Source organism: Tetrao urogallus, assembly GCF_951394365.1.
Source record: "Tetrao urogallus genome assembly, chromosome: 5".
NCBI classification, from domain to species: domain Eukaryota; kingdom Metazoa; phylum Chordata; class Aves; order Galliformes; family Phasianidae; genus Tetrao; species Tetrao urogallus.
This window is the reverse complement of record NC_136818.1, coordinates 33,830,404-33,846,015: the sequence shown is the minus strand read 5'-3', so window position 1 is coordinate 33,846,015 and position 15,612 is coordinate 33,830,404.

Genomic DNA, 15,612 nt, shown 5'->3' with positions numbered 1-15,612 from the left:
TCTTGGAGGTAGAAAAGAAAGTATTAGCTGCAGACAGGGTGAACAATAGGCACGAAGGAGACTATTCCAAATATGACAAACTAAGTATGACATGGAATTAGGCAATGTGACTACAACTAATTTTACAGAATGCTTACCTTTCCATCCTTAGGAATATGCTCCAATCAGACAGGAACACTGCCCTTTTTTAAACTTACAGATTGCGAAGTTTGTGACCCCAGAACCCACATTAGTGGGTAAGTTAAGTTAAGTTAAGGCCTTATGCAAATATCAACTTTCACATGATCTGGGAGTGTGAAAAACGAATTATATCTATGTCAGGTCAAATGACTAAGATGAAATCTGAAGGGTCAGCTATTTGGAATATCTCCATCGCTTCCACAGGGCTAGGCAGCTTTACATGCCTTCTAAGTGTGGCCTCAGGTATACATTAACTTGTTTAAGGTATTTGGGGAGTTCCAGTATTATCTTCAAATAGCAACCTTAAAAACGTGCTGCAAGTCTAGAAATAAATTTCTATAAGTTGTTGCTTTTTTTTCTCTCATATAAGGAACTCGGGTGAAAAAAAATTAGGAGTATCTGACTGCAAACTCAACTCATACTCCTGAAACTATCTTATAGATATCAAGGAGGAAGCTTTCCAGTGTTACTCACATGATCTCAAACTTCAATCACAGAAAGGCTGTTATGACTAGTACACGTTTCTAACTGTTGTACTAATTATGACAGCAAGGTCTGGAGACTGAAAATAAAAGACATTCAAGTTTAAGAGGGGTGGGGTAGTTTTAATATAAATTGAATGAAAAAAATTACAAAGTTAAATAGAGCGTATGCACGCTAACTGGCTCTGTCTATTTCTCTTACATAAAATGATCTGAATCACCAAGATTTTGCCGCCAGCTCCTAACAGAATTGAGTCCTGAGAGAAATGTCACTTTTAATGGCAAATTCAATGCAATTTAATGATGTGAGAATTTTAAATAAGCCAAACTGAGAGAATATCAGCATAGCTTCATACTACAGACTGAAATTTGTGGTTGTACTTGTTTTTCAACTATATTTTTCAATAAAAACAGCTACATCAATGCAAGAGATTTCAGATGTACTTCTCAAGCTGACATACTTCTCAATTCCAATTAGTAAGGTTGCAACCCCCTTCCAGCAGGCAAAAAGCAGAGAACCTAACACTCCTTCAAAACTCTATTTCTGAATGTATTACAAGATGAATAAGTGGTTCAAAATTGTGAGGAAAACCTTAACTCTGGAGGATAACTGGAGACTTTCTACCAACTCCTACTTCCTTTGGTAGGTCTGCCAAAAAGATAAAAGAAAAAAACCTGGAGGTGACTTTATATGAAGGCTGCTCTGAAAATAACATCTCTTATTTTACTCTGTTTGGCCCATAATGTCAGAGGCAGATGTTGGTAGTATGGCAATAGAGGCTGAACCTTCCCACCAGTATTCCATTACATGTTGCCGTGTGACAGACGGCAGCAGAGGAACAGTCTGACCCCCTACAACTGAAACAGAAAACATGCCATATGCAAGTTTTTCAGGTCCTATTGAACAAATACAAGTCTGAAGGTGACACCTGACTAAATAACATCATTACCAGTGACAAGACACGGCGTCAACACTACAAGCTGGAGTCAAACGCCAGACCATGTAGTGGCAACTTGTGAATTCCCTGTAGAAGAAGTTATATACACATATACATATTCAAAAACAACTGTATGCACCAACACAAATGACAGGCTTCCATACAGGAAGATTTCCTTTTGGCTTCCATATCCAAATTATGAATGTAATACTTACACTGACTCTCAATTAAAAAAAAAAAAAATATATATATATATATATATGGCTACTTTGTAAAAAACCAAAAAACCAAAAACAAACAAACAAACAAACAAACAAACAAAAACCATATCATTGACTGCAATTTTCAATGAATATTCCGAAGTACTGATTTAGAATACATCTTATTTAGTCTAAGTTTGTCATTTTTGGAAATCTGGTAATTTTGAAAATCATTTCATTAGAAACAGGATGCGTGGACATTTATTTCAGTGATGTTGAAGCTCTGTAGAAAACAGGAAGAATATGGAGTAGTCTGCTGTATCAATCACAAATGGCAAAAGTAATACTTTTTTTTTTTTCCTTTTCATTTATTTTAAAAATGCATAAAACTATATGGTCTAGTGAGCATTCATGCTCACTGATTTTAATTAGTTATTTCCATTTCATAATTGTCTTATGAATGTTTCCTTAGTTACAAAGAAAGAAGAAGTGAAATAACAGGGAAGAAGAACGAACCATTTTTAATAGAAAAAGGGATGAACACTTAGCTTCAGAGAAGTCAGTGCTGTAATTCTGCATAACGTTATGTAATTCCATCCTAAAGGGACAGATATTGAAAGAAAAAAAAAGGTCCAATTCTACTCCAGTAAATGGGAATGTACTCATACACATCTGAATTGTAAGAACTTAAGACTGAATTACAGTGATTTTAATAGTGCAGAAGTCTAACGTGGAGTGTGAAATTTGAGACCATAAAATATCCATTGAAATAGAAAAAAACCATAAAACCTCCTGTAGGATGTGAAAATAGCATGCCTTTTATGTATTTGTTTTTTTGTTTTAATTCACAAGAGACACTAGAATATTTCCTTCCATGCGAAGGAAAAACTAAAAGGCTTTTTATAACACTTGAATATTTCTGCTTGTAAATGAGTTGCTCAGTATAGCTTACTTGCCTGTTCCTAATAACAATATCAGAATGGGGATTTAATGATCCGAAGACCAAAGTAGCTTAAGGCTAGTTTGCTCCATTTCTGTTTCCTGACGTGGTAACTTAAATCCACACTCTCTAACGGTGTCACTTAAGCAGTGAGTTATCAGGGGAGAAAATCAACTTAGATTCCACAGGAAGAACTTTCATAGTAATGGAAGGAATAGGCAAAAAAGCTAACTATTTAGCAGACAGAAGATATGAACACTGCAAATATGAAGGAAACGTTGGTCACACTGAAAGTAATGCTTCCTATTTATTCCCATGGAAACCAAAACAGACACAAAAAACGTAATAACACTATTTGATAGAGCAAATTCTCAGCTACAAAACATGTTTCTTTCAACATAGTTTTCACCATTAGCTATGCATTTCTGCCAGTGATGAACAAGAGCCTGCACATCACACATGTAAGAAGAATCTGCATGGCTATCCAGAATATGGCTTGCTTTTCACATCCTTGTCACCATGGCTGAAATGTCCCTCCCACTGCCTCATCGTGCTCACATCCACTGTTTGGTCTCCAAAAACACTCAGCAAGTGTTGATGAATGTCAATGAGTGCCATTTTTTCTGCATGGAGGAATTCAAATCCACACGTTCATTTCATATGCACTTCCATGACAGATGCTTGTTTAAAAACTTTGTAAGATTTAGAAAAAGCAGTGGTCCCAATGACATGTGGCAAAATTAGTACAGGCTACGTAATTTGCTTTTTAAAAATAAAAATGACAAGGCAACACAAAGATTGCAAGTGCACAGTTAGTTCCTGCTTGGCAGATTCAACAACTACTGGCTGCTGAGCAGCAGAACTGTGTTCTTGCCTTATCTGAGAGCATACAAATGGCCCTGACACAGCATGGCAGGCAGTGTCACACAACAGCCTGACTTCAGGAGTGAAGCTTGCTGTTTGCTCTGCACCTCTCAGGCTTCTGGCAGCAATGTCAGGGAGTTTGCAATGTACAGAGGGCAGTGCAGAGATTTACAAACAGTTTAACCCCTTGCTCAGACAGAATACAAGAAAATCATCCCAGCACAATGTTATTATGGCACTTGGTGAATTTAGGGCAAGAAAATTTATCACTGTCTATATTCTCTTATCCTGTCAGGAAGGTAACTCAAATCTCTGTGCTCACAACAGCTTTGCATTCAAAATGCTGCTTGTGGAGAACAATTCATTATCTTCACAGAAATCCTAGTCAAGAGCCTATTCTGACTAAGAGATGTTCTGACTAAGCTACAGACAGTGGGAGATGGATTTGCTGCAGAGGAATGGGAGCTAGTTTCAGCAATAACAGCAAGTAAATAGAGGGAAGAAGTCGGGGTTGGGGTACAGAGAAGAGGAGAAGCAGCTGACAAAAAAGCAGCATGTAATTTCATTAGCAACAACTTAATTCCACAATTGCTACCTATTTCTTTATGGTAATACCATCAAGATGTGTAGGCACACTTAGAACAAATGTCCTTCTTCCCTTCCCCAAAAATATAATGAATATATAATGAATGAATATAATGAAAACAACTCTAATGCATATACAGATTTCTTTTCCTGTTTCAGCAACTTTTTAATGTTCTTTTTCAAAACAGACACTGCTAAAAACAATACAAACCAATAAATTGAACATGCCAGTTTTCTTGTAAGCATGATATTTTTCAGAGTGCTTTCAAAGCTGGAAAATTCGGAACTTGGGATATAAAAGTATTTTAGTCCACCATCAATCTATCAGACTGGTCTACTTTAGGAAAACATGTCAAGGTAAAAGAAAACAAAATGAAAGCAAGCTAAAAGTGACAGTATAATATCCTTTAGTGTGGGAATAGTCCAATCAGCAAACATTCTAGATCTACACAGAAAATGAAAATGGTGAACTAGTAGGAAAATGTTTCATTTATATTCCTGGTAAAGAATCACACTCACTTTCCATACATAGCTGCAGACTGTCCTTCCATTTTGAGCAGCGAAATAAAATGGTCTTAAGAAAGGTGAATGGAAAATTCCTCTTCTGTAAATAGATTTCACAACTGAGATAATAAAAAAGAGATAGATTTCCCATAAAGAGCAAGCACGCTGCAGCTTTAACTAAGACTGCCTAGTCTCTGCAGGGTCCCAGCAGCAGCAAACTGAGAAAATCCCTATCAGCATTTTTGATGCTCCTTCTATCCCCTATCTAATAACATCTGCTCTAATAACACTTGCTAAAATTATTTGCGCTCTCCTCTCTGCCAAAGGAAAAAAAAGATGCAGTTTTGAATTATGATTTTTAAATATCATCTGGAACACAGTATCTTTTGTGGCAGAACAAAGTATACCTTTCAAGGGAGTCTTGATGTTAAGATTAGCACAATGGTCCCCTTGTCTGTGACAGCAGATGAAAAGGCCCCTATAGCACACACGTCTATGCTGTTAACAGGAATATCATCTTTTTTTATGGTCTCTGTCTACTTAGTCCCCTATGTGTTTCAGGGTCCCATTTCTTCAATTCTCCCCCCATCTATCCCCCCTGCTTTCTCTTGGATTTCATCATCAAGGTCATCAAGGTTCTATATTCTTCTTTCTTTCTTTCTTCCTTTCTTTCTTCCTTTCTTTCTTCCTTTCTTTCTTCCTTTCTTTCTTCCTTTCTTTCTTCCTTTCTTCCTTTCTTCCTTCCTTCCTTCCTTTCTTCCTTCCTTCCTTCCTTCCTTTCCTTCCTTCCTTCCTTCCTTCCTTCCTTCCTTCCTTTCCTTCCTTTCCTTCCTTTCCTTCCTTTCCTTCCTTTCCTTTCTTTCCTTTCTTTCCTTTCTTTCCTTTCTTTCCTTTCTTTCCTTTCCTTTCTTTCCTTTCTTCCTTTCTTTCCTTTCTTCCTTTCTTCCTTTCTCTTCCTTCCTTTCTTCCTTCCTTTCTTCTTCCTTTCTTCTTCCTTTCCTTCTTCCTTTCTTCTTCCTTTCCTTCTTCCTTTCTTTCTTCCTTTCTTTCTTCCTTTCTTTCTTCCTTTCTTTCTTCCTTTCTTTCTTCCTTTCTTTCTTCCTTTCTTTCTTCCTTTCTTTCTTCCTTTCTTTCTTCCTTTCTTTCTTCCTTTCTTCCTTTCTTTCTTTCCTTCCTTCCTTCTTTCCTTCTTTCCTTCTTTCCTTCTTTCCTTCCTTCTTTCCTTCTTTCCTTCTTTCCTTCCTTCTTTCCTTCTTTCCTTCTTTCTTTCTTCCTTTCTTCCTTTCTTTTTTAATAGTTGAACCTCTTGCTTGCTCTTTTCTTACATTTATTGAAATTGCTCATATTGTTCAAAGGTACAGGAAAAATTCATCTAAAAAAAGCCCAATCTCTCAAAATCCTGCAATACAGCAGCTAAGAGCACTGGAAAAGCAAAGACACACGTAACTTGAAGACAAAGCTTTCTGAATAAAACAGAGATTCTCAATGTATTGACATTCTTTGTCATCAGAGATGACAATTCAGACAATTGTCGCCCTTGCCATTACTCCATGTTGTATCACATCCTACCTAGACTACTTTGCATCAAAAGCCCTGTAGTGGGATTACTTGGATCCGTGACCAAAAAAAAAAAACAAAAAAAAAACAACACGTATCAATGGAATTAAATTAACTGCCAAAGACAGATTTTTGGCAAGAGGTGAAGATGGGTGACTATTACTCACCACAATTAGAGCATCTAAAATTACTGTATTACTAATCAGCCAACTGCTTATTTGTCACTCCATTTCTGAAACTACACATCTTACACACATGGTGCCATTTCAGGAATGACATCAAAAACATGTAGGCCTTATTATATAATTAGGATGTTCTTAGTAGAGCGCAGCATCTGCCCCAGGAATAACTACTTATGTGCACTATATTTGTAAGTAATTACCTTTCTGTAAGGATTTATCCATCCTCAATTTATGTTATATATGCACATTTCAATACTACAAAATGGCAGTCAAAGGAGATTGCTCAATAGCTGATGCATTTATTAAACTTTATTTTGTATTATTTTTAATCTCCTATACAACTGATACATCAGATGAGACAGACTAGTAGGACAAATCCCCACTAGGAAATCTTAATCTTGAGGGGAGGAAACACTACAGGCCTTTGAATCAACATCCTTCCACTACGACTGCCATAAATTAAAGAGTTGCACAGGTGTTTCTGAGATAGCTTCATTTCACCACAGTTTTTCTGAAGCATGAACAAATAAGATACTATAAACTGAAAAACTGTTTGGGGCTGGTGGACTTTTGGTTCTTTATGGTTACTCCTGGTACATGCTAAGATAAATCCTTGAAAAGAAAATTCAGCTTCAACATAACTGAATATCCTGAATCCAGACCCACTCATAAATCTCTCTGCTTGTCAGGCAGTTAAAGATATTATGTCTTTCATATCTTCTATGAAATCTTGGTCTCATGCACCACAGAACCATATAATGCACATCATATGCAGATACCCTAATAATTTGAATAGCACTTATGAAAGCATGAAAAAATATGCTAGTCTTCATAAGCTGATACATTACATACAGAGACATTTAAAGAAATTCTTTCCTCCATTTCAGTAACATATTATCCCTAAGAAATTCAAAGAACTGTAATATCTTCAGGAATTTTAAGGATTTAAAGATGTCTTTTGTGGTTGAACAAAACGAACTGATCAATTAACAACTACAGTCAACTACACAGAGACCACACAGAATTGAGTAACAAGGATTCTAAAAGACCAATTGAGCTAATAATCTATAAACAAAGAGTAAGTGAAACGTTTCACAGAAATCAAAGCCCATTGTATAACACAAGAAAAAAATCCAAACAAACCAAAAACCTCCATCACCATGCCAGATATATGTGTAATTGGGTAGGTCTTTAAAATCCTGACATACATATCCAGCTTATCTTAAAAAAAAAAAAAAAAAAAAAAAAAAAAATTTAAAGTGTTTAAGTATAGAGAATTTCCTTAGATGAAAACAATATATATTTTTAATACTCTGAAAATTATTCAACTGAAAGCTGAAAAATTCCAAAACACGGAAAATAGATATTAAATCTATTCCAGGTACTGTTTGACTTCAGGTTTTTTGCTTGATTGCTAGAGTTTCTAATAGTAGTAATAATAATAATAATTCTCTAGGCAGCAAGGAGGAAATGCAGTGTCAACCTTACAGTAATCTTCTCTTGTTTTGAAAGCCAAAAACTACACATTTCTTATTGTATAATAGTAGATCAAGGTAGTACTATCAATACACTTATTTCTATGCTGATTTGGTAACTCTTTCGACTTTTGTATTCATTCTCTAATTCTATATGATATTTCCATATTCATATGCTGTAAGGCAGAACTGATGGAAACTTCATTGGAGACTTGATCCTGGAAGAAGAAAGACCTATCTATTCAGTGATACAAATAATGTGTTAAGTTTGCTTCCTGGAATAATTCATAAAAATCTGATTTACTGACTGCAAGAAGCATGGACTATGTTGCTCCTTGAAGGACAGGTGCTCTGGCTCCCCTGATATTCATAAACAAATGTGAATAATGGAGAGTATAGGACATAGGACCCTTTGTCATTTACACTGCTTAACTGTCCCTTTGGTCCCCATACATCTTTAGGTAGTTTTAGGGGTCCCATCTCCAAAAAAATGCCATAGTCAAGTATTAAGGTATGCTAAGTATATTCAGTGTAGGTTCTGCTTCCAAAGCGAGATTGTACTGGTCCAAGGTCTGCATTTGTAGATGCAGACAGCCTTCTCTAGTAGCATGGATGTTGGCTACTTTGCAAAGCCTACCTTGGAACCAGTGTTCCCTTTCAACCTTTTTTCATTTAGCATTAAAGATCTGGTATGTTCCTGAAACATGTGAAAAATATACAATCAAAGCCATGGACTTGCTCCCAGATGATATCAACCTACATCATAGCACATTTTGAAGTCATTGTGTCTCAGAGGTTCCCTTTGCATGCCATTTTGATCTGTAAGTATTAATCTGTTCTGAATCTGATTTCTTACTGGGCAAATAGTTCAAAATCCTTAATGTTTCAAGATAGTGTTGTTTTATTATTTCCTTTGTCTGTAAATGAAACCACAGACTCATAAACTGCTTAAGAAAGAAAAAATCATACAGTTACAGTTTAGCATTTCTGAAACTAATAAATGCCTATCGGTTACAAAGACACACTAAACTCTCTGAACTGTTCAAGGAAATGCACATGCTACAGCTTTTCTGAATGAATGCATCTGGGACTTACTTACACATGACTGCTTTACATTTTCCTCTCCATCTATTCTCTTCGCTTTCTTTCTTTCCTTTTGATTTTCCTCCCTAGCTGATTTCTAAAGATACAGAGATGTAATTAAGTTCATCTAGGTGTTAAGGATTCTCACAGCAGCAACTAAAAGGTGGTTAAATGAGGAAGGTAGGTTAAGATCTGTAAGTAAATGACCAGACAAAGCAGAGGTAAGCATAGAATCGCAGAATCATAGAATTGCTCAGGTTGGAAAAGACCTTAAAGATCGAGTCCAACCACAACCTAACCATAATACCTAACCCTAACAACCCTCTGCTAAATCATGTCCACGAGCACCAAATCCAAACAGTTTTTAAACACATCCAGGGATGGTAACAGCTGTTACCAAAAATCTGAGTCCTGTACTCTGAAATGCAAAGTGAAAAAATACTATACTAAACACACAAAGTTAAAAAGTCTGTACTAAACATACAGCTATATCCTTTTCTAATGCTACCAACATGATTCCATTTTCAGAAAGCTTGAGTTGTTTGCAAAACACTGACACCTGAACCCCGATGTTCGCTGTATCATCTGTATGTTTGTGGAGTTGCATGGAATACAGTCAAGCAGCCTATTAAGTTCAGGAAGAAAGTTAATGCAGATCGCCAAAATAAGCTTTTGTAAACTTCAACAGGAAAGGTCTCAGTACAGGGAAAACAACACTCACAGTCATACACATAAACAAAATCACAGCAGAGCAGTAAAGTGTATGAAAATGAAACTGAGCTGTTAAGGAGTGAAATCCCTGTGTATCTAAGAGACACAAAGCTACAGGCTGCACTGAAGTCACTGAAAATGAGAAAGAAGGAAAAGTGTTCATCAGTAGGAGGGAAGACTCTAGTAGTACGCAGCAGAGTGAATTCTTTTCTTGGACAGATTGAGCCATTATTGAAAATGGTCAAGGTTATTGCTAAATAAATGGTGTTTGAAGGGACAGAGACAGCTATTGTGTTTATCTAACATAAGAGGGCATAACATATGCCTCTACCATCTGCTCTTTCCCTGTTTGCAGCTGAGGTCAGCTCCTTTTCCATTATCAATGTTATAATCAGTCATTTAGCCCTAATTTCAGCATCTTCTTGGGCAGAATAAACAGAACGCTCTACTACCTTTGTACTACTTTTAGAAGCAGTTAAATTCAACTAGTGCATGTTTTAAAAATGTTTATTATTGTGACACTGCTCCCAGAGGGGATTCTGTAAAACCATCAGCATGTAAGAGCTAAGTAAACAGAGAAAACCTGAAAATTGAGTGTAATCAACTATTCTCCAAATGTCATTACTGAGGGTATGATGCTGTCATTACACAGGGAGACATGGTTACACATCTACTAAAAATTAAGTTCACTGGTGCACATAAAATAACGTTATCAAACATAATATGGACTTTAAAAATCTTAAGAAGTTCGAATTTAAATTTCATGATTAAGTTTAATATTTAAGCTACTTAGCATTTCAATATTAAAAATTATTTATCATGTCAGCAACACCTCAACAACATTTTTAAGCTGAGTCAGCTGAACTACTTTTGCTCTGCTGGTGTATTTACTGGAATTAAACACTAAGTCCACACAACTGAAAATAATGTGTACGTATACTTAGCACTAAAACGTGAAAATGATACCCAGCTTTTCAGTGTGTCTGCAAAATAATGGAAGTTCTGAATTCCTGCAAATAACAGTTAGATAGCAAAAAGTTTTACCAGCAATACATTGATTGGCTTTACACGTGAGATGAGAATTACCATAATTTGTAAAGCTCTCATGCCGGTAACTGTTTGCTCTCCCAACTCTTCATGTTAATATTGTTATGGGTGCCATTTTACTTATACATGCACTTAATAGTAGCTGCATTTATTTTTAACTCAATTTTAACATATTCAGCATGCCACACTTTGATGCTTCATTAATCCATTTTCATTATACTGGTACAATGCTTTTATTTGTTTTTCTTTAATAAGGAAAACACCAAAACCCAAATGAAACTCAGGCCTTAAAACACATAAACTAGAAGGAAGGAAACAGAAGGAAAAAAAAAAAAAAAAAAAAAAAAAAGTGAGACCACTACTATAGCCAAGCAATTCACTAAAAAAAAAAATAAGTAAATGTGGGAATAAAAAGAAAGAAAATTTATATCTGAATGTACTTCTCATTCTCAGGAGTAAGAAAATTTGGGACTGTAAAAGTGATTCTTTCAACATGTTCTGTATTTAAGAATCATATATATATTTTTTTTCTCAGATGAAAAAGATGAAATTTTAAGTTTAAAGAAAAAGAACGAAAAAGATGAACTTAAGTTTCCAGATCATTCACCTGCCAAAGAAAAAAAACTCATATGATTAATAGCCAACCTCCAATAATTATGCAAGCACCACAGAGCTGTAAGCACTTGTGTTATCATATGGCAACTCTTCAGCCATTGGACTGTGAGTCCAACTTCAAACTAAAGAAAGATGAAAGGGCCATCACCATACCCTCTGGCAACATTGAGCAATCTTTATTTGCAACCACGTCTAAAGTCCCAAAATTATTCATAAATTTTTCTTTTGTTCATTTTCTTTTTCTGTATTCTCACACAAAACCTTAAATGTAGGACTCAGGCTTTTTTTTTTAAACCCCTGTATTAGAATTGCTCATGGAGACAAGGTGTCTCCTTCGGCATTCAGTCATTCTGAGGCAAAGATAAAACTACTTTCCTGAACAAGTATCCATAACCCCTTGAAGAATCAAAGGGTCAGTTGTCCGTATTAAATCTTCAGAACATTCACGAGCAGAAAGTCTCAAATCTGGGCAAAGGCAAAATTTCAACCCAGAAAATATTTCTAAAGACAATGATGTTGTTATTTGGCATTGGGAGTTAAAGGTCTTCATAGAATGGCTTGAGTTAGAAGGGACCTTAAAGACACGATCCAACCCCCTGCCACAGGCAGGGCCATCAACCTCCACATTTAATACTAGACCATACTGCCTAGGGCCCCATCCAATCTGGCCTTAAACACCTCCAGGGACGGGGCATCCACAGCCTCTCTGGACAGCTTGCTCTGCTTTACCTTCAAAAATAGTAAATACCTGTAATCTTACAATACAGATCACAGGAACCTTCGAGGGGCCTTGAGTAAGGTCAGATCTCTACTGGTCTATAGCTCTCATACTCATAAAGGAATAACTATTTTGTTTGAAGAGTATGAACAGAGGAGACAGAAAAGCATTGTGAATAAGAACATGTTACAGAGGATGCTTATTTTAAAGCTGAATGTGGAGAAATCGGCTGCACTGCACAGGCTCCTCAGTGTCAGTTTAAAACCTGTCAATCACATCAACTAACAGAGCATACTCTCAGATGTGTAGTCCTATTGGTATAATTGAACGTGAGCATTAAGCCAGTGTTGAACAAAACAGAAAAGGAGGAGAGTTAATGAATACTTTTGTGCCTCACAGCAGTTCTCTCTTACCTGGAGGGCTTCCATGCGATTGCTGATGTAGTCAAACTCTGCTTGGTTAATGAAAATCAAGCAAGACAACAGTTTTGGGTGATATCACTGTAGGCAATTCAGATGCTTTGCAAGAACCTGGCATAGAAATTCTTATAGCCAATTTTATTTGAGCAACAACAGTGAAGAAACCAAACAAAACACTGGGTTAAATATAGAAAGATATGAAGCATTTTGGAGAAACAAAAGCCAAAAGTAAGAAAAAGCGTGGCTTGATGGAATGGAAAAGCTGGACAGTTAAAGAAAAGGTGTTAACAAGCAAGTGCCTCACAAAAGTATTAAAATCTAACTTTCCATTCATCTCTCCCCATTAAGGAAGAATGAGCATTACACTAAAAACTGATTATTTTTAATGACATCAGAAGTAAGCCCCTATCATTCTTCTTCTATTTACATTCGTCATTTCACAAACTTCTGACTCTACTCAAATTACTTGAGAACTGTTAAAATGAATATGTGTTTTCAGTAAGGATTAAATCACTTAATTAACATTTTAAAATAGCATGAATCATTTGAAACCTTACCTATCATTTTCTATCAATTTTCTGTTTTAAAACAAACACTGCTTTAAAATAAAATACTTTTCTAAAAATATTCCTTAACATTTAAGGAATATGCTGACTTACTAAAATATTTCTTTAACTAAAATAAAAACGTGTAAACTGATAGCTGATAAAGGAAGACCTCCTTGGCAAAGACTAGAATTCAGATGTAAAAATGTACAGCTTCTGAACCCCTCAAAGCTACAATTAAAGGACAATGTAGGAGAAAGGCAACAAGATCCCACCCAAGAATGCTGAGGTAGCTAATGGGCATGATTGCCAAGACACTTTCCATCATCTAACAATGGTTCTGGGCAACTGGAGAGATCCTAGAGGACTGTTATTGTGGCTCCAATCTATAAGAAGGATCATAAGGAGGATCCAGGGAACTACAGGTGGTCTATAAGTCCAACCTTGGTGCCAAGGAAAGTTATGGAGCAGATCACCTTGGTACAATTACACTGCACATGCAAGACAAGCAGGGGATCGTGTTCAGCCAGCGTGGGTTCCTGTAAGATAGGTACTGCCTTACCAAACACATCTCCTTCTATGATCAGGTGACCAACCTGGTGGACGAGGGAAAGGCTATTGAAATAACCTACCTAGACTTCAGCAAAGCATTTGACACCCAGAGAATGCTCCCAGAGAAGCTGGCAGTCCATGGCTTCCACAGGTACACAATTTGCTGAGAAAAAACTGCCTGGATGGCTGGGCTCAGGGAGTGGTGGTGAATGGAGTTATATCCAGCTGGCAACTGGTTGCAGAGCTCCCCAGGGATCAGTATTGGGCCCTGCCCTGTTCAGCATCTTAATTAATCTGGATGAAACAATTGAAAGCATCCTCAGTAAGTTTGTAGACAACACCAAGGAAGAAGCATTAATCTGCCTGAAAGTAGGATGGTCCTACAGAGGAATCCGGACAGGTTAAATAAAAGGGCTGAAGCCACTGGTATGTAGTTCTTACTTGTCCTCAATTCACTGTAATTTTCTACTTTCACATTTTTAATTCCTTCATACTGCTGTATGTCTTTGGTATTTCTAGTAGACTTTCATCAGTCTACTAGAATAACACTTGAAGTGGTTCTGCAAACACTTAGTACAAAATTGCAATTCCAGTACTTTCCCTGAGTCACAGATACGTGTGTGTGTGTGTGTAGCTCACATGACTGTGTTCATAAAGAGAAATAATGAAAAGAAGTTACGTTCAATATAGCGATATATTTTCCTACACAGGCAAGTACAATTTTAGTAGAAAAGTATACACAATTAAGTAATGTTTTTTAATGATGAACAAGGTTATTTAGTTAGATGATTCAGGGAACAGGAAGGTTCTACAGAATTACGTAAGGCCTTCCCATTCAATGAAAATGCCGTTTTCCTTTCCCTATATTGCTGTTTCTATTTTTTATTTTCGGACAGAGCTTTATTTCACTTTTACCAGAGCTAATTCTCAATAGTACCTTCTAAGTCCAGCATAACCCCTACCTCTTTTGTATCAGTGTAAATGTAGGTTTATGTTTCTTGATTCCTGTAACACACTTGTGAAAACTTTTCAATTCATTGCTGTTTTCCTTCCATTTATTATTGCAACTGACTATTAATGCCCTTTCACTCAGGGCCAGGTTTGAAAGGGAAAGAAGTGACAATGTATAACAGCATTCTAAATAAACTACTTACATCCTAGAAGATTTACAGAGCAACAGCTAGTTACAAAATAGACATATTTCTGTCCTGTTACAGGCCAACTAGCAGAAAATCTTGATGGGATAGGCTTTTATTACACTATGCTTGGATCTGTAGCACTCTTTCTCTAGATCACTGGAATCTCCTTGTAAAGGGAGGGAATAGAAACAACCAGCCAGGAGGAGATAGGGCAAAGACAGTAATTTGAGGAGATTTTTCTTAAACTACATGCTCATTTGGACAGAGTCAGAGGTATTAAACACCTGGAGAGCAGCTAAACTATCAGACAGTTCTCCCAGGAAGTAGTTTTAAGACTGGAACTGTGTGAACAGAATCAGGGAGAAAACTTCAACTATAGAGTTTCATAATTTGAATTCAAATGTGAAAGATGTGAAAAGAATGAGAAATTCCAGGTGGTAACAGATGACTGGCTGTCCTTTTGTCTGGTTACAGAAATAATCGTTATCACAGTGATTGAATATTGGCAAGTATGCCATTTGGCTCGCCATAACATGGCAAGGTGTCTCTGCTGTTTATTGGTAGAACCGTTATTTGAATGCAAAGCAGCAGCTTGTCATTGGAGCTTTCAGAAAACACTAGCTTACACTTGTTGTTATTCTGGTGATGCGTATTAATGCTCCTAGTTATTCAGAGAACATATCCTTGTCCAGGCATGACCTTTTAGTTACAAGAGCAACGGGATTTAGAGAAGTCTTTACGTGAATGCTAATTTTACTACATGTGAACATGATGTCTGTTATCAGGAAGTTTTACTAAAGTTTGTTAAACTGTATGTCTTTCTAAGGAGCTAGAAGCACATGAGTGCTATTCTTATCCTGAGACTCAGAGGAAGAC